The sequence below is a fragment of the Pseudorasbora parva genome, chromosome 12 (assembly GCF_024679245.1).
Source record: "Pseudorasbora parva isolate DD20220531a chromosome 12, ASM2467924v1, whole genome shotgun sequence".
NCBI lineage: Eukaryota > Metazoa > Chordata > Actinopteri > Cypriniformes > Gobionidae > Pseudorasbora > Pseudorasbora parva.
Genome location: NC_090183.1, coordinates 21,243,809 through 21,264,268, shown reverse-complemented (window position 1 = coordinate 21,264,268; position 20,460 = coordinate 21,243,809). Strand labels below are relative to the sequence as shown.

At 37.9% G+C, this 20,460-nt stretch overlaps 1 protein-coding gene across 6 annotated transcripts in view; it reads right to left on the bottom strand.

Moving 5' to 3' along the window:
* The window catches only part of rptor (regulatory associated protein of MTOR, complex 1), a 292,822-nt gene extending 273,213 nt beyond the window's left edge, over positions 1-19,609 (bottom strand). For all 6 annotated transcript variants that reach the window (XM_067459440.1, XM_067459442.1, XM_067459443.1 and 3 more), the window contains exon 1: positions 19,187-19,609. The gene's annotated coding sequence lies outside the window, so the exon portion shown is untranslated. The remainder of the gene's footprint in view (positions 1-19,186) is intronic.
* Positions 19,610-20,460: the final 851 nt, after the last annotated feature.

The following is a 20,460-nucleotide window of genomic DNA, read 5'->3' as shown; positions in this document are numbered from 1 at the left end:
TTTACCTAAGGCTGCAAAGCCATCCCCTCGCTTCAAATATGGCAGGACGATAACCGCTGCAACTAAAGATTGCTTTGTACATAATCTTCCTCATCAGTTCCATCTCCTCAGCATTACAGATAGCCAAGAGGAACTTGATGCTGCAACAGAAACTATTGACTCTCTCTTTACTAGCACTTTAGATATAGTTGCTCCCCGGTGCTTAAAGAAGATTAAAGCAAATAATCCAACGCCGTGGTACAACGAGCACACTCAGGCCCTTAAAACAGCAGCCAGAAAAATGGAGCGCAGCTGGAAGAAAACAAAACTAGAGGTTTTTCGCAATTTGTGGAAAGAGAGCATGACTGCATACAGAAAGGCCATAAAACTGCTAGATCTGCTTATTTCTCATCTCTTTTAGAAGAAAACAAACACAACCCTAAGTATTTATTCGATACAGTGGCTAAATTATCAAAAAATAAAGCTTCAGCTTCTGATGTTTGTAAACAACACAGCAGTAATGACTTTATGAACTTCTTTACTAGTAAGATTGATAATATTAGGAATAAAATTATAACCATGCAGCCGTCTATTACAGTATCACTTCAGACAGAGCACTGCAGGGTCACTGAGGAAAAATTACACTCATTCACTGCTATAGGAGGAGAAGAACTGGCTAAACTTGTAAAATCATCAAAATCAACAACATGTATGCTTGACCCTATACCGACTAGGCTATTAAAAGAGATACTTCCAGAGGTCATAGATCCTCTGCTTAATATCATTAATTCATCTTTGACATTAGGATATGTACCGAAAACTTTTAAGTTGGCTATAATTAAACCACTTATTAAAAAAAACGCAACTTGATCCTAAAGAATTAGTCAATTACAGGCCAATCTCGAATCTACCGTTTCTATCAAAAATACTAGAAAAGGCAGTGTCTTCACAATTATGTTCTTTTTTAGAAAGAAATGGTATATGTGAGGATTTCCAGTCAGGATTTAGACCGTATCATAGTACTGAGACTGCTCTAATTAGAGTTACAAATGATTTACTCTTATCATCTGATCGTGGTTGTATCTCTCTATTAGTGTTACTCGATCTTAGCGCTGCATTCGATACTATCGATCACAATATTCTTCTGAATAGAATCGAAAATTATGTTGGCGTTAGTGGAACTGCTTTGGCATGGTTTAAATCGTACTTATCTGACCGTTATCAGTTTGTAGCAGTAAATGAAGAGATGTCACACCGATCACAAGTTCAGTATGGGGTACCGCAAGGCTCAGTGTTAGGACCGTTGCTTTTCACCCTGTATATGCTACCACTGGGAGATATCATTAGGAAACATGGCGTTAGTTTTCATTGTTATGCTGACGATACTCAGCTCTATATTTCCTCACGCCCTGATGAAACCTACCAATTCACAAGATTAACAGAATGCATAGCTGATATAAAAAATTGGATGAATAGTAATTTTCTGCAACTTAATTCAGATAAAACTGAATTTTTAATTATTGGACAGAAAAGCTCCACAAGTAGTAACCGAGAATACTGTCTAACACTTGATGACTGCTCTGTCAAGCCCTCGCCGTCAGTGAGGAACCTGGGTGTGCTCTTTGATACCAATCTTTCATTTGAAAGCCACGTTTCTAGCATCTGTAAAACCGCATTCTATCATCTTAAAAATATATCTAAATTACGGCACATGCTTTCAATGCAAAATGCTGAACAGTTAGTACATGCGTTCATGAGCTCAAGGCTAGATTATTGTAATGCTTTACTGGGTGGTTGCCCTGCTCGCTTAATAAACAAACTCCAGCTAGTCCAAAATGCAGCAGCTAGAGTTCTTACTAGAACCAGGAAGTATGATCATATTAGTCCAGTTCTGTCAAGACTGCACTGGCTCCCTATTAAACATCGCATACATTTTAAAATCTTGCTTATTACTTACAAAGCACTAAATAGTTTAGCTCCCCGGTACTTAAGCGAGCTCTTAACGCATTATACCCCATCACGTCGATTGCGGTCTCAAAACTCTGGCCAGTTGATAATACCTAGAATATCTAAATCAACTGCAGGCGGTCGATCATTTTCCTATTTAGCTCCTAAATTGTGGAATAGTCTTCCTAGCATTGTTCGGGAAGCAGACACACTCTGTCAGTTTAAATCTAGACTAAAAACACATCTCTTTACTTTGGCATACACATAGAACATTTTTTTTTCATTATTCAATTCAATTGACTGATTGTTAGGCTGCATTAACTAGGTCAGCCGGAACCGGGAACACTTCCCATAACACCTGATGTACTCGTTACATCATAAAAAGAGTGACATCTACGCTAATGTTAGTCTCTCTGTTAATCCCGAGGTTTATCCCGGATCTGGGCCCTGTCCGGATCGGATGGTGGACCTGCCTGGACATGACCAACGCATCCTGGAGTGTCTGCTGAGACGTGTCAAATGGTGTCTCCTCCGAATTTGCCTCACTGGCACGACATGCTCAAAACCCGTCTTCGGCGCAATAATTCCGATCTTTCATGTATTCATACTCTTGTGTAATTGACGCCCCATCCTAAATAAATCTGTCTCTTCCGTGATACCCTGAAAATTTTGAATAATCCGATCTAATATGATTTCCGACCTGTAAGGTTGCCAGATTAATTATCTTACACGGTGTGTTAATAGGCCAGAGGAGAACTGGCACCCCGACTGAGTCTGGTTTCTCCCAAGGTTTATTTTTCTCCATCATGCCCCGATGGAGTTTTGGTTCCTTGCCACTGTCGCCTTTGGCTTGGCTTGCTCAGTTGGGGACACTAAAAATATGATTAAAGTTATTCAACTTATTATACAAATAAAATATATGAATTAGGTCTTATTTAATTCTATAAACTATAATACTGATCTGCCAACATTGTCGCTATATGATAAATTAAAATAAGCTGATAACATCACTGTTTTCTCCAGTACGACTGTACAGCCAAATCTAATTTTGTCGCAATATTATCCTGTTTGAAACTGTGAAGCTGCTTTGACACAATCGTGATTGTAAAAGCGCTATATAAATAAAGTTGATTGATTGATTGATTGATTGATTGATTGACAAATTAGACATTCTTATAATAAACAATAAAAAATACAATCAATCATTTACACTTTCAAAATAACAGAAAACAAAAAAAAATGGTGTCTGCAAAAGTTTGGGCACCCTGCAGAGTTAATACCTTCTATTTCCTCTTTTGGCAAGTATCACGGCTTGTAAATGCTTTTTGCAGCTAGCCAAGAGTCTTTCAATTCTTGTTTGAGTTATCTACGCCCATTCTTTCTTACAAAAGTCTTCCAGTTCTTTAGGATTTCTGGACTGTCTGTCACACACTGCTCTTTTAAGGTCTAACCATAGATTTTCAATTATGTTGAGGTCAGAAGATTGTGAAGGCCATGGCAAAAACTTCAGTTTATGCCTCTTGATGTAAATCACAGTGGATTTTGAGGTCTGTTTAGGATCATTATCCTTTTGTAGAAGCCATCCTTTCTTCAGCTTCAGCTTCAGCTTTTTCACAGATGGGATCAAGTTAGTATCCAAAATTTGCCGACATTTTATTGTATCCATTTTTCTTCTACTCGTGAAATGTTCAATGTGCCACTGGCTGCAATACAACCCCAAAACATAATCGATCCACCCCCCATGCTTAACAGTTGGACAGAGGTTCTTTTAATGAAATTCTGTTCCAAACGTACCTTTGCTCATTCTGGCCAAAGAATTTTCCAAAACGTATCAGGCTTGTCTATATCAGGGTTTCTCCTACATTGAACATTTTTTGGCGGGCGCCAAAGCAAATTTGTATCCCGCCAAAGCCTTATTTGATGAGTTATTGTGATTTATAAATTGATGTAGAGTACTAATGCGCGTGACTCTCTGCTCTAACTAACACAACTAACTGTTAACGTGCGCCCTCGTTAACCGAGTGAAGGAGAACGAGCAGAGAGCCGCACGCTCTCTCTGTCTTCAAAACCATCACCGTTCTCTCTTTCTCACTCGTCCATATCAAAATCAACAGAACTGACAAAATGATAAAAGGTCTGAAGACTGAATCCGTGTGCCACGTGGCGCGTTCGCACAATATTTTCTCTGAATTACTGCTGGATATGAATTGTGCTCAAAAATCACACCTCTTTTAAAAGATGTTTTGCACACGCAGCTGACATGAACCATAATTTCAAATAAACGGGAAAATATCCTTATGAAGTGTTTTCTGTGATCAATCTTTTGCATTGTTTTAAGAGTCTAGGTTCACACATAACGTGTCCGCTTTTGTCCAATTCGCGAACTAATGACTCATTTGAACCGATTCATTTTAATGAACTGATCTGTCCAACACTGAACTCACGAATCGGTGTGTAATAATTTACTCAACACCTCTGAAATGAGAATTAAGTGTGTTTACCCCATTAAACAAGAGGGGTTAGTAAGAATTAGTCTTAATAATCCACAGTATTTTCATGTATTTATTTTGAGTATTTATATTGATAATGTGTAGTAAATTAGCTACCACAAAAAAAAATAGTTTAGACTGAAATAGGGTGAAAGCAGAACAACGCAAGTTAAATTGTTTATGGCAGAGAATTAGACTATTTGTTATTAAATTTTTAATGCTGCTTTTTAACAATTGTTGCCAAAATAATGAATCAGTAAACCATGCAAACTGTGTAAAAATGAGGAACTAAAGAAACAAACATCAAGACATCATACATAATGAGATATCAAAATTAGATGAGCAACAAAAAGCAAAAAAAAAAAAAAAGTTTGCATTTATTTTACATTTATTGTAAGTATTGGGCTCACAGATCACGCGGGTAGGTACTTTTACTGTTGGGGTGTGTGTGAGCGTGCATGCGTGTGTGGATAACTATGACCACCAGCCACCACGAAGACCATTTCTGACACAGGAAAAACCCTGCTATATGATCATTTGCAAACTTCAAACACTGATTTTTGTGTTGAGGACGTAGAAGAGGTTTTCTTCTGATGACTCTCCCATGAAGACCATATTTGTACAAGTATCTCTTTATAGTGGAATAGTGCACCACAACTCCAGTGTCTGCCAGATCTTTCTGGAGGGATCGTCCAGCCAAAAGTTGGTTTTGACTTGCTTTTCTCACAATCCTGCGTGCTGTTCTGTCTGATATTTTTCTTGGTCTTCCAGATCTTGCTGTAACTTCCACTGTTCCTGATGACTGCCATTTCTTAATTACATTCCGAACAGAGGATTCTGGCAACTGAAAAGGCTTTGCTATCTTTTTATAGCCATCTCCTGCTTTGTGAGCATCAACTATTTTCAGTTTTCTAGACAACTGCTTAGAAGAACCCATGGTGCTGATTGTTGGGGTGTCAGATGAGTCTGGGTTAGGGATGCGCGATATACCGGTACTGGAAAAATACCGGTATATATTTTATTTAAAACGGTACGATCTCATATTTTGGCACATTTCGGTATATGCTGCTTTTCCGAAGTTCACCGCTATATGGCAGCGCTCTACCCAAACTGACCCGAAACAACCGGCAAATGTGACAACAACATAGACGGACAAAATGGATAAAGCAGTTGAATCTCACTCAAGATGCCCAAAACGAATTAATAAAGAGAGGAGTAGAAGTGACATTTGTAATGACTTTGCTTATAAAACTGATGAAGAACCATCAAACCTAGCCAAGAAGCATCTGTCACTAGAGATCGACAGGTCAGTGAATCATTCAAACCATCTCATTTAGACATTTATTTTCTTTTAACACTGATCAACGCACACACATAGCCTAACATAAGATCGACTATCACAATCTCCAGCGTTCCTTTCAACCAATGACATTTAGATCTCATTATATTTGCACACGTACTATTGCACTATTTACATTCGCGTTAGACACAACCGCCTGTGTTTATGTGAATACTCACTAAAGACGGACATTTGTACATAATTCTGTGTATTTGACTGTTTAAGGAAACTTAATGTGTAACGTGCGAGCGTGACTAAGTGACAAGCGTGTGTGTGTGTGTGTGTGTCGTATGAGCTCATATCTCCTGTAACTGTTATTACGAAATGCTATAAAATCTCTTGCGTGTTCAAATGATTTCCGTTCTCCATCCCGAGACGAGCGTGAAATGTTGAATCGGATTAAGCAGATTGCTTTAGTGTAGTGCGATGTCTTTTGAAACCAGAAGCAATTTGCTAATTTTGAGAGATTTTTGCTGAAATTATTTCTCACAAGAAAGTTTTCAAATGACTGATTTGATGTGATAAGCTTTGCTGATTAATTTAGTAATAAACATTTGTGGTAATTTCCCAGTTTATAAACTCAAAACTTGCATAATGGTTCTCATTCGCGTGCAATATACCCGTGCTAATATCAGACCTTGTGGTATCGATTTAATATCGGTACTTCGGTATTAGATTGTGGTACCATACCGAAGCCAAAATTGTGGTATCGAGCCATCCCTAGTCTGGGTATTGAGAAACTTTTGAGACTGACATCACCTGGTCTATCCAGATGATCATTGAGAACAATCCATTACACACTCAGGTCTCAGCTTGCCAAAGGTGGCAGTACAAGGTATTAACTCTGCAGGGTGCCCAAACTTTTACAGACCCCATTTTTTGTTTTGGACTGCATTTATATAGCGCTTTTAACAGACCCTATGGCCATCCAAAGCGCTTTACATCTTGCCTCACATTCACCCATTCACTCTCTCATTCATACACCGACGGTGGTATCTGCCATGTAAGGCACCATCCAGCTCGTCGGGAGCAGTTGGGGTTAGGTGTCTTGCTCATGGAAACCTCGACACTTGGTCAGGTGGAACTGGGGATCGAACCACCAACCTTCAGGTTTGTAGACAATCTACATGAACCACTGGGAATGTGTACAAGTGTTTTTTAGGTAAAGTTTCAAGTTTAAGTAAGAGTTTTCAAGTCTTTTAAGTAAAATAAAGAAAGAGTATTGCAATAAAAACATTTTCTCCTTAACTTTTTCTGTTCCTGTCACCTAATAATAGAATAGCAAAAAACAAATCGAACTGAAAAACCGCGGTTAAAAACCAAGGTATGTATTGAACCATGGACTAACTGTAACTGTTGTTGCATCCCTAATATATGTGTGTGTGTGTGTGTGTGTGTGTGTGTGTGTGTGTGTGTGTGTGTGTGTGTGTGTGTGTGTGTGTGTGTGTGTATTTTAGGAATGAAAAGTGCGTTATAAATAAAATCTATTTTTATTATTATTATTATTATTATTATTATTATATATATTATAGTACAGGCCAAAAGTTTGGACACATTGCTATTTGTAATGTTTCTGAAAGAAGTTTCTTCCTTCTTCAAACTGGGCATGTTCCACGTGGTGATGGAGTTAAGTGTCTAATTAGTTTTGTCAAGTTTCACAAATGGCATAATTAGTGTCTTCTTCGCTCACAGCAAAAAAATCCCATGCCAACGACATGGTCGTCAACATCGCGAGTGTGTGACGTCAACATTGCAGCCGCGCTCGTGCTCACAGCCATGTAGGATCAGCTCAAAATCGGAGGCACATGAGACTGATCGGCTCACCGATCAGGGCCGTTCAGGCAGAAAATCTGCTAATTCCGATCCTTGGCCGATCAATCGGTGCATCTCTAATCCTGATATAACTTTGTTAATAAAATAAAAATTGAAAGAAATCTTCATAATCATTTTTAATATGGCAATACTGCCAAACAGATATTCTAACTATAAACAAAAAGCATAGTAACTCCAATTTTGGTTATAATGTAAAGTTAATGTATTTGCACAGCAGGATATTTAGTTTCCAAAAAAAGCATGTTAAGAATTGTTTTGGGAATCGAATCGTTACTCCCAGAATCGGAATCGGATCGGATCTTTAAGTGTCTTAAGATTCCCACCCCTAACTGTAACATTACATTTTTCCCAATTTAATTGTCACTGTTTGCAGAATGCACATTCGCAACCTATAAGGCGAAGATCCGTGTTGCATTTGTTGAAATGTATCCCTGAAGGTTTGATCATGGCAGATTTAGTCAAATAAATAGTACAAGTGGCTTGTAAAGAAACAAAGACTGGCTGTATGTGAGGCAGAATTCCGCTGTGGATATCGCTAAACTCCAGCACATATGTTTGTTTTCAGATCATCAGTGCTCTTTCCGCATTTAGAGGGAGCGTGCATAGAGTTGCCAGATTGCAGAGATTAAGTAAAACACCGGGAAGAAAGTATATCCTTTTAAGGGAAAGGCTCTGTTTGGGGGATTTAAGATTTTTGCATCTGGCAACCACAAGCATGACTACTAATGATGGCTCGATACCATTGCAATTTAACACAAATCCCAAGAGAAAAAAAACATGTTTTAAGTAGTGCTGGGCAACGTTTAATTTTTTTTTAATCACGATTAATCACAAATTAATGGCATATCTATCTCCGTTGGCGAACAGGGCTTCACATGTGATAAATGTAAGGAATTAATCAGGCTGACGGAGAAGATTTCAGATTTAGAGACACGCATCCAAGCTTTATGTGAGAGTAGTGAGAATGTAACAGCTTTAGATACTGCTTTGGATGCGACTAGCATAGTCGCGGATCAAAAAAACGCTCTTCCGTTCCGATTAGAACATCAAACAGGTTCTCCCCACTCAGTGACGCACCCACTGAGGATCCTGTTGAAAGTGCCCTAGTTATTGGCGATTCTATTACACGGAATGTGAAAATAGAGACACCAGCCACCATAGTCACATGTTTACCGGGAGCCAGAGCGCCTGACATCAAAGCAAATTTAAAAGTGCTGGCTAAAGCTAATCGTAAATTCTCTAAGATTATTATTCACGTTGGCACTAATGATGATCGACTTCGCCAGTCGGAGATCACCAAAATTAACATTAAAGAGGTGTGTAAACTCGCAAGTACGATGTCAAAAGCCGTATTTTTCTCTGGTCCTCTCCCTGCGAAAAGGAGTGATGAAATAGTTAGCAGATTAACATCACTCAATGGCTGGTTGTCTAAGTGGTGTCTGCAAAATAACATAGGTTTCATAGACAATTGGAAAAGTTTTTGGGGCAGACCTGACCTGTTGAAGATAGACGGCATTCATCCCTCCTGGGCTGGTGCTGCTCTTCTCTCTAGTAATTTGGCACATAGTCTTAGAGCTAAACCTTGACTCAATGGGGCCCAGGTCAGGAAGCAGACAAACTGGCTAAACCAACCGTCTGCTAGCTGTCTCACATCACCAAAGTCAGCTAAATCCCAGCACATAGAGACTCTTTCACCTAGATATTATCACATAGAGACTGTGTCTGTTCCCCGAATTAGTAAATACAAAAAACCATCAAAACCATTCAACAGTAAAAATTTAATTGATGTCCAACAAATAAACAACAGATAAAATACGGATGAACAATTGATAAAGCTTGGGTTGCTGAATATTCGATCCCTTTCGCCAAAAACGCTTGTTGTCAATGATATGATTATCGATCATAACTTAGATGTGCTGTGCTTGACAGAAACCTGGCTAAAACCTGACGATTACATTACTTTAAATGAGTGCACCCCCCGAGATTATTGTTACAAACATGAGCCACGTCTGAAAGGTAAAGGGGGAGGTATTGCTATAATTTATAATAATATTTTCAGTATTACTCAGAAGTCTAGTTTCAAATATAATTCCTTTGAAGTTTTGGTGCTTTATGTAACGCTCTGTAGCGTAAATAATAAATCCCGTCTGACATTTGTGTTGGCTACTGTATACAGGCCACCAGGGCACAATACAGACTTTATCAAAGAATTTGCTGGTTTTGTATCGGAGTTAGTATTAGCTGTAGATAAAGTACTAATTGTTGGGGATTTTAATATCCACATAGACAATGAAAAAGACGCATTGGGATTGGCATTTAGAGACATTCTAAACTCTATTGGAGTTAGACAACACGTATCGGGACCCACTCATCGCCTTAATCATACTTTAGATCTAATAATGTCACATGGAATTAGTGTTGGGCGATATGCCTAATTTTCCAATCGTCATATCGTCAGCCTGTGAGATCGCCGATACACGATCTTATCGCGTCGGGGCGGAGCATTCAGTGGCGTAACTTTGTTTTAAAAAGTGGGTGGGACAGTCACACGAAAATGCGTATAAATTGTGTGTGCAATCTCGTGGAATGTATACGTCCAAATGAGCTTTGGCTTACAAATGGTAGGCTACGCAGTTTTTTGTGTGCATATGATACACACTTTATGGCGTATTATTAGGGGATGCATTTAAACACAATATAGCGTTAGTGACCAGATTTTTCACGTGAATAAAGGCATAGATTTGCACACTTTAAATCCTCGTATTTTTTTCTCATTAAAACCGAATATCATCAGTGATTTACATCAAGAGCAGGGACAGTTTTTGTGCATTTTGTTTCGTGATTTTACCGGAACGAATAAAAAAATTAGATTAAAGTGCTCTGCACATGCACGAGCCACGAGAGAAATCTCCACCACAGAAAACAGCGGCAATTGCGCCAGATCGCCTCTTATTTAACAAACGAAATGATGCTCTTCTAGTTAACCAGATGTGTTGTGTTTGTATTATGTTCATCCGAGAAGCAATCCGTGTGCAACTGGTCCGCTGTTGCATACCACAAACAGCATTTATTCATTATTTTTTATTTAAAATCCAAAAGTTTTTACTGAACATGGCTCGTCAGAATTGCAATTCTCTTTGTTTACTCTTCTAAGTCAGGTTAACGTACTAGCCTACATAAACAGCATTTTATTCAATTAATTTATTCATATTTAGATTTAGCTCACACAAGTGGCAAAACATTTAAACATAGGTTAGGCCTATAGCCTAAATCACAAACATTTTGAATTAGAAACTTACAATAGGCTATTCAAAAACAGCCGACTCTCGTCTTTTCTTTCGTTTTTAAACCTTTTAAAGGAAATCCTGCAGTCTCGTTTCCTTGCTTAACTTGAGAAAAAAATCCATTTGTTGACTTTGAAACAAGAGTAGGCCTATATTTTAAATTATATGCATCTGTGGTTAAATTACTAGATTTTCGCGTCAGTACATGTTTATTTTAATGCGAACAATGTGCTGTTCTTTAATGCAGCAGCGCAGCGCAGCAAAGAATAGACTCGGTACGAAAACGATCCGTGCACTGCTGCAGATGCAACGCTCCTGGAACGGACTAACGGACAGCATTCGCGTGCAGTGTGAAAACGGTCATCCGTTAACATGGGTACGGAAAAAAATACGCGCCGCACGCACTGCAGACGGAGTATGTGTGAAACGGGCTCCATCGGAATGCGTGTTCAGTGCAGCGGGCAACATAACTCCCCACCGCAACCTTCTCAAACCTGAGAGAGTAAACCAGCTGGTTTTCTTTATACAAAACATTTTTGGGAATAGATACCTGAATTGCATAACAATAATTGTTGTCTTAATTGTTTGTGGCCTTGTGTTTGTTTTAGCAATAAGTTCATTCGAGTAGCTTAGGTGATTTAATTGTTTTGCCGATTTATTTGAGTTCTTTCATTGTGTTTTTTATTTATTAAAGCCTATTTCGTTATTTATTATTTTTAGGCTACCGTCAACCTGGTGTCGCAGCCTGTCTATTTTAATGGACTATTTATTTCTGTAGCCCATACAGCGGGCAAGGGCTAAAACACATTATTAGAAAATACATTGTCTGCTGACATTTAAGTATTTCATTGCACTTTAACAAGAAATCTTAGCTTAACGGCCAGTGCAATATTTTTTGTTCATTGTTGTTCAGTCGTTAAGTCATTTGAAATCAAGCTGCTTTTACTTTTTGACTGCTCTGTTCAAATGTATAGGCTATAGCCTATAATTATAATATAGCAATTTGTTATTGTATTATTATAAGTATAAAATAAATGTACATTTATGAAAAAAAATGCTTTAGCCTGATGATGATGATGATGATGATGCCGTTTTCGCCGTGGCTTATGTGAATTTGTGAATATATGGCTAGGTTGATCACCTTGCAATTAAATTCTGAAACTACGTAGTTTTTTAGTCTTTAAAAAAACATTTTTTCACTGAAGAGTAACTAATTTTTACATTTTAAAAGCGTGTGGTGTTGCACTCGCAGTAGGATATATGCGGCACATAGCCTAGCTGTGAGTGCAACACCACGCGCTTTGATGTTGATGTGAAAAGCAGAATAAGGACAATTAATGTAATGATGATGATAATAATAATAACTATTATCATAATATTTTCATTTAATAATGATTTTTATTTATTTATTATATTCATGGGGAGCGAGCCAAATATCGCCTTGAAATCGCCAACAGCTTCCGCTTTCGGCGATCTCTCTGCCTATCGTCGATACACGATACTATCGTCTATCGGCACAACCCTACATGGAATAAATGTTGATACTGTTAAAATTCTGCAGCAGAGCGATGACATCTCAGATCATTACCTAATATCATGTATACTTAATTTACCTAAGGCTGCAAAGCCATCCCCTCGCTTCAAATATGGCAGGACGATAACCGCTGCGACTAAAGATTGCTTTGTACATAATCTTCCTCATCAGTTCCATCTCCTCAGCATTACAGATAGCCAAGAGGAACTTGATGCTGCAACAGAACGCACTTGATGCTGCACTTGATGACTGCTCTGTCAAGTCCTCGTCGTCAGTGAGGAACCTGGGTGTGCTCTTTGATACCAATCTTTCATTTGAAAGCCACGTTTCTAGCATCTGTAAAACCGCATTCTATCATCTTAAAAATATATCTAAATTACGGCACATGCTTTCAATGCAAAATGCTGAACAGTTAGTACATGCGTTCATGAGCTCAAGGCTAGATTATTGTAATGCTCTACTGGGTGGTTGCCCTGCTCGCTTAATAAACAAACTCCAGCTAGTCCAAAATGCAGCAGCTCGAGTTCTTACTAGAACCAGGAAGTATGATCATATTAGTCCAGTTCTGTCAACACTGCACTGGCTCCCTATTAAACATCACATACATTTTAAAATCTTGCTTATTACTTACAAAGCACTAAATAGTTTAGCTCCCCGGTACTTAAGCGAGCTCTTAACACATTATACTCCATCTCCACCCCATCCATTATACTCGATTGCGGTCTCAAAACTCTGGCCAGTTGATCATACCTAGAATATCTAAATCAACTGCAGGTGGTCGATCATTTTCCTATTTAGCTCCTAAATTGTGGAATAGTCTTCCTAGCATTGTTCGGGAAGCAGACACACTCTGTCAGTTTAAATCTAGACTAAAAACACATCTCTTTACTATGGCATACACATAGAACATTTTTAACTTTCATTATTCAATTCAATTGACTGATTGTTAGGCTGCATTAACTAGGTCAGCCGGAACCGGGAACACTTCCCATAACACCTGATGTACTCGTTACATCATAAAAAGAGTGACATCTACGCTAATGTTAGTCTCTCTGTTTATCCCGAGGTTTATCCCGGATCTGGGCCCTGTCCGGATCGGATGGTGGACCTGCCTGGACATGACCAACACATCCTGGAGTGTCTGCTGAGCCGTGTCAAATGGTGTCTCCTCCGAATTTGCCTCACTTGCACGACATGCTCAAAACCCGTCTTCGGCGCAATAATTTCGATCTTTCATGTATTCATACTCTTGTGTAATCGACGCCCCATCATAAATAAATCTGTCTCTTCCGTGATACCCTGAAAATTTTGAATAATCCGATCTAATATGATTTCCGAACTGTAAGGTTGCCAGAATAATAATCTTACACGGTGTGTTAATAGGCCAGAGGAGAACTGGCACCCTGACTGAGTCTGGTTTCTCCCAAGGTTTATTTTTCTCCATCACGCCCCTGATGGAGTTTTGGTTCCTTGCCACTGTCGCCTTTGGCTTGGCTTGCTCAGTTGAGGACACTAAAAAAATATGATTAAATTTATTCAACTTATTATACAAATAAAATGTATGAATTAGGTCTTATTTAATTCTATAAACTATAATACTGATCTGCCAACATTGTCGCTATATGATAAATTAAAATAAGCTGATAACATCACTGTTTTCTCCAGTACGATTGTACAGCCAAATCTAATTTTGTCGCAATATTATCCTGTTTGACACTGTGAAGCTGCTTTGACACAATTGTGATTGTAAAAGCGCTATATAAATAAAGTTGATTGATTGATTGATTGAATCACATGATTTTTCTGTGATTAATCACGATTAATCGCAGTATGCACAAAATTCAATAATGAATACAAAAGTGCTGCTAAATGAACAAAAGTGCAATAACATATGGTTTGCAAACACTTTAAACAAATAAGGTGTTTTTACAGCAGTTAAAAGTTAGTAAGTTACAACATTTCTTGTAAATATAAACTTAAACATTAATTTAATCAAAATAAATTTAATTGTTGGTATATTGATTCTGTAATAATATTCTCATTAGTGTGAATTTAAATCATATTTGTGATATTCACCCCAGGGCGTAATTTTATAAAGGCCATTTTTTAAAATCTTATTAAATGTATGCATCATCTTTAATGTTAAATTCTTACATTTGATTAATAAATTTAGTTATAATAGTAAAAACACTATAGATTGTTACCAATCAAATTTAATAATTTAAACTGCAAAAAATACAGCTGCAATAAATAATGTTATTACACGGCTCTGTGAAATACTTGATTCTGATTGGTCAATCGCGCATTCCAGCGGTATGTTATTTCCAGATAACACCCGCTCATACGGGTACTACGAGTTATCTTGACCGGTACTACTTCTATGCTTAACGCTGGCGCCATCTTGTGGCTTAAACAGCCGTGGGTTACAATCAAGGGGGTAATCTAGCGCTCGGAAAGCGTTCCACCCCTAGGGGCTAACATTGCTAACCAAGCCATCACCTACTGTTAGCATCCCATTGACTCCCATTCCTTTTTGAGTCACTTTGACAGTGAATAACTTTACATCTGAGACGTTTAAAGACTCCATTTGTCCATTGTTTATTTCTAAAGAAACACGACAATGTATAAAAGGCTCCATTACCTTGTACAGTCTTGTTCAAAATAATAGCAGTACAATGTGACTAACCAGAATAATCAAGGTTTTTAGTATATTTTTTATTGCTACGTGGCAAACAAGTTACCAGTAGGTTCAGTAGATTGTCAGAAAACAAACAAGACCCAGCATTCATGATATGCACGCTCTTAAGGCTGTGCAATTGGGCAATTAGTTGAAAGGGGTGTGTTCAAAAAAATAGCAGTGTCTACCTTTGACTGTACAAACTCAAAACTATTTTGTACAAACTTTTTTTTCTGGGATTTAGCAATCCTGTGAATCACTAAACTAATATTTAGTTGTATGACCACAGTTTTTTAAAACTGCTTGACATCTGTGTGGCATGGAGTCAACCAACTTGTGGCACCTCTCAACTGTTATTCCACTCCATGATTCTTTAACAACATTCCACAATTCATTCACATTTCTTGGTTTTGCTTCAGAAACAGCATTTTTGATATCACCCCACAAGTTCTCAATTGGATTAAGGTCTGGAGATTGGGCTGGCCACTCCATAACATTAATTTTGTTGGTTTGGAACCAAGACTTTGCCCGTTTACTAGTGTGTTTTGGGTCATTGTCTTGTTGAAACAACCGTTTCAAGGGCATGTCCTCTTCAGCATAGGGCAACATGACCTCTTCAAGTATTTTAACATATGCAAACTGATCCATGATCCCTGGTATGCGATAAATAGGCCCAACACCATAGTAGGAGAAACATGCCCGTATCATGATGCTTGCACCTCCATGCTTCACTGTCTTCACTGTGTACTGTGGCTTGAATTCAGAGTTTGGGGGTCGTCTCACAAACTGCCTGTGGCCCTTGGACCCAAAAAGAAAAATTTTACTCTCATCAGTCCACAAAATGTTCCTCCATTTCTCTTTAGGCCAGTTGATGTGTTCTTTGGCAAATTGTAACCTCTTCTGCACATGCCTTTAACAGAGGGACTTTGCGGGGGATTCTTGAAAATAGATTAGCTTCACACAGACGTCTTCTAACTGTCACAGTACTTACAGGTAACTCCAAACTGTCTTTGATCATCCTGGAGGTGATCATTGGCTGAGCCTTTGCCATTCTGGTTATTCTTTTATCCATGTTGATGGTTGTCTTCCGTTTTCTTCCACGTCTCTCTGGTTTTGCTCTCCATTTTAAGGCATTGGAGATCATTTTAGCTGAACAGCCTATCATTTTTTGCACCTCTTTATAGGTTTTCCCCTCTCTAATCGACTTTTTAATCAAAGTACGCTGTTCTTCTGAACAATGTCTTGAACGACCCATTTTCCTCAGCTTTCAAATGCATGTTCAACAAGTGTTGGCTTCATCCTTAAATAGGGGCCACCTGATTCACACCTGTTTCTTCACAAAATTGATGACCTCAGTGATTGAATGCCACACTGCTATTTTTTTGAACACACCCCTTTCAACTAATTCAACTAATTGCCCAATTGCACAGCCTTAAGAGCGTGCATATCATGAATGCTGGGTCTCATTTGTTTTCTGAGAATCTACTGAACCTACTGGTAACTTGTTTGCCACGTAGCAATAAAAAAATATACGAAAAACCTTGATTATTCTGGTTAGTCACATTGTACTGCTATTATTTTGAACTAGGCATGTGCCGATATCAATTTTTCATGTTGCGATTAATTGATGAAGTTTTATCACGATATACGATATTATCACGATATTGAAATAAGTTGCAAAAAAAAAGTGTTGCCATAGCATAACAGCTTTAAGAACTATTTTTGTAAGAACAAAAATAACTGAATGTTTAAATACAATAATGCACCAAAAATATATACAGCCCAGGAAAAAAATCAAGAGACCCCTCATTGAGAAATCAATGTTATGTGGTCTCTTGATATTTTTCAGAGCTGTAAAAGTACAATTTTCAAACAGATTACAGGGCAAAAGAATTAGGCTATAAAGAACAACAGGTAGGCTTACAAATTACAATAATGTCTCATTATTTAATGCATTAACTAAGTTTGAGCAAAAGCTACATTTGGTACAGAAAGTATAATGTTTTTGTTAATGTTAGTTAAGAAATACTGATCATTGTTAGTTTTATCTTAGGTCCATTAACAAAGTTATTTTGATTGTAATGTTATTAAACAGTAACTAAGAAATTAACATTACTTAGAATGATTCATTCTTTATAAGTATTTTTCATTGTCAGTTTGGTAATAATGAATTAACATGTTAACTAATGAAGTTATGTCTTGGATTAACGTTAGCCTGGACTTTTTAAATATAACTCCGATTGTATTTGTCTTAAAGAATAATGTCATACACATATGATAACTTGAGGGTGAGTAAATCATAGGCTTGGTTTCATTTTTGGGTGAACTAACCCTTTCAGCATTCATTTTCAACATTTAGCAAGGGCATATGGCAAATCTTCAGCAATAGATAAAGGCTTAAAGCAGGTTGGAACTGTTTTTCTTCACGGAAGCTCTGCGTAAGAGCTAATCAAATATTTTATCTCAAGACAATATTTTGTGTCTAATAATTATTTTATTCAATCATACTTTTAAACATAACCGCCAATAGGGGGCAGCAAGTGATCGTCTTCATAAGTGAGTCATTGGGTCGTTTATTCAAATGATTCATTTAAAACACTGAATCATTTAGTTACAAAACACTGCGCAGAGTGTTGCTTTCCTCTGGAACTATTTTCGTCGGTGAAATCATGGGTGAAATAGAACTAAAAAGGTTGTTTGGATCTAAAATGTAAGCAACTTAATATTAATTAGGCTACTTGTTTATTGAATTAGGCTACACCATTCATGCTACACAATTCACGATTGCAAAGTCGACTTGTTTTATTAACAATATCATAAATCATAAATATCAACAACTACAAAAAAAACAAAAAAAACAGAGTTTTACCCCAGTATGTTTCTTCGTTGAGTTTATATTGCTGCTCGCTTGTTTTGATTTCTCCACGAATATCTCTCACAAAGAGACAGGCAGCGCGAGCCTCAACGCAACTTGTTAACGTACCAGAGGCAGAGATACACTCATCAATCGCTGTTTACATTGAATATATATATATTCTATAAGTGTTGTGTGAGTTTTTGCAGACTTGTGTTGTCAAACTAATGAAGATGTTTTCTAAATTTGCTGGTGTTTTTGTTCTATTTGCATGTGTTTTGTTTGGTTGAGCTCTCTCAGCTACCGTACAATATGGTCCTCACACCATCTGTGCTCAGGCCCTAAAGACTGAGCAAACCAGCCACTGAAACTTTGCATTACTAGCACTTCTTGTGTTTATTGACTGTTAAAGATGAATCATTTGTTTTATTCCTCATTTGTATTGGACAAAATCATCTTCTTTAATGAATTAATGCATAGTCATTTTTCTGGACTACTTAGTAACTGTGCCAACCTTTTTCTTAATTGAGATAACTTGCAAGGGACCAGGGAAACAACACTGAATTCAAAAACCTTAAAGAAGACTTTTTATTTAAAGGCACAAAAACTGACAGATCTGAAACTGAATTGAACTTAAACCTAACACACTGAGAGACCAGAAAGATTTTAAATAACAACAGAATTAAAGGAGTACTGCTGAATAAGGCTGTGTTGCAATACAACTGAGTTACCTACAAGGCAGCAATTAAATACATTTAGCATTTTATTCAAATTGTATGCTGTTTAACCAACTTTAACAGTTAATGCTACATCTAGGCAGATACCTAGGTTGAGACAACGTTAATCTATGATTGTCATTTGTCTAACCACTACAACTTAGCCTAAAACAGACAGTATAGCTACACTACAGCAGTGCATTTGGTAGTTAGGCTAATGCATGACACAATTCGTGCTTTGCAAAAATGTGCTGCTTCACACAGTAATCATACAAAAAGAAAACAACATGGTAATAATTTCAGCTTAAATATCATAATTAATGCTGTTAAATTTGTAAACAGCACAGAAAACATGGGATGTCCTGTAACGTTACATTAAAGCGGTTTAAAAAAAACGTTTCTTCAATGATGGAAGTAACGGATAATAAAGTAACGTTACAATGGTTGTTCTTATAGTAAGCTTTGACATTTCTGCATCATGGTGAATTATTTATGGTAAATTGGGTGGTTTTGTGAATAATAGGCTACTCTCACCTCTGGTCAGCAGAGTTCTCTAAAGCTCGAGCTGGAGATCCGCTGCGCCTACGGACGATGACACAAATCAGTCCCGTCAGCAGCTTAAACGGCAGTGTCCACAGCCTGTGGAGGATCTGAAAGCGCTGGATCAAGACGTTTTTGCAGGGGGATCTGTGCTGGCACTGCTTTTGGTTCTGGGTCAGGCGCAGCGGCCCATCATCATTCTCACACACACACACTGCGTGAGCCACGGCAGGCGCTCGATGCCTTAATCCTGCGGTCTCTTTCCGTGCACTTTCTGTTGTCCTCGATGATGGAGTAACACTGTGAAACTGTGGATAATTTTAACAAGACTTCCAGGTGAGATTGTTTCTCAACACTTGCGCAAGGGCGCCGCCATCTTGGGGTGGACCCAGAATGCACCACGCACATCGGGGGCGAGGCTACATCTGAGGACGTCAACGAACACGTCACCGCTCGTTATGAATGGTGGACCTCACCTAAAATATTTCAAAAAGTATTTTAATACTTTTAATTGCTAATGGCATCCTGGGCTTCCCCAGCTTTAATTTTTTTTTATAATAATGCAAAAAATTTCATAGCAATGCAGTTTCTTCATAATGTTTATAACAGACTATAGAAAATGTGTTCTTTGTGCATAAAGGCATAATACTAAATGAATGTCTGTTTGAGTACCGTTTACAACCAACAATTTAATTATTCTTAAATATTTATAATTAATTCGTGTACACTATTGTTCCCACAAAACATACTTGTGCTCAAAGGGAGAACAGAACAGGAAAACTTAAATTAAGTAAACAGAAAACAAGCAATTGTTTCAAGGCAACACATTCAGGCTTATTTGTTACATTTCACTAGAAATCACATTTATAAGCTAAAAGGATATTTACAAGGCTTTTCATATATCAGACTGTGCCCTTGTATCAGATTTGGGGAACAGTGAACAGGTGCAAAGTCTGTTCATTCCAAATGCTGCCTGGCTCAGCCCCTGTCCACACGAAGCCAGCGCTATCCCAATCCGATCTTTTTTTTTCCTCATTTCAAGAAATATCTGCGTCCACACGAGATTACAAAAACGGACTAAAAACGATGTAGTTTGCATGCCAGGCCAGTGTGTGGCGCTGTAATTCTGCCACAGAAATACACTAAAAACGGAAAAGAAGAGTTGTGGCTAGGCAGGGGCGGAGGTGAGGCAAAATCTCACAATAAAATAACAATAAATACATTTGCTACTTAACAGATGTGTGCCTACACCTACCCCAACCCAAAAC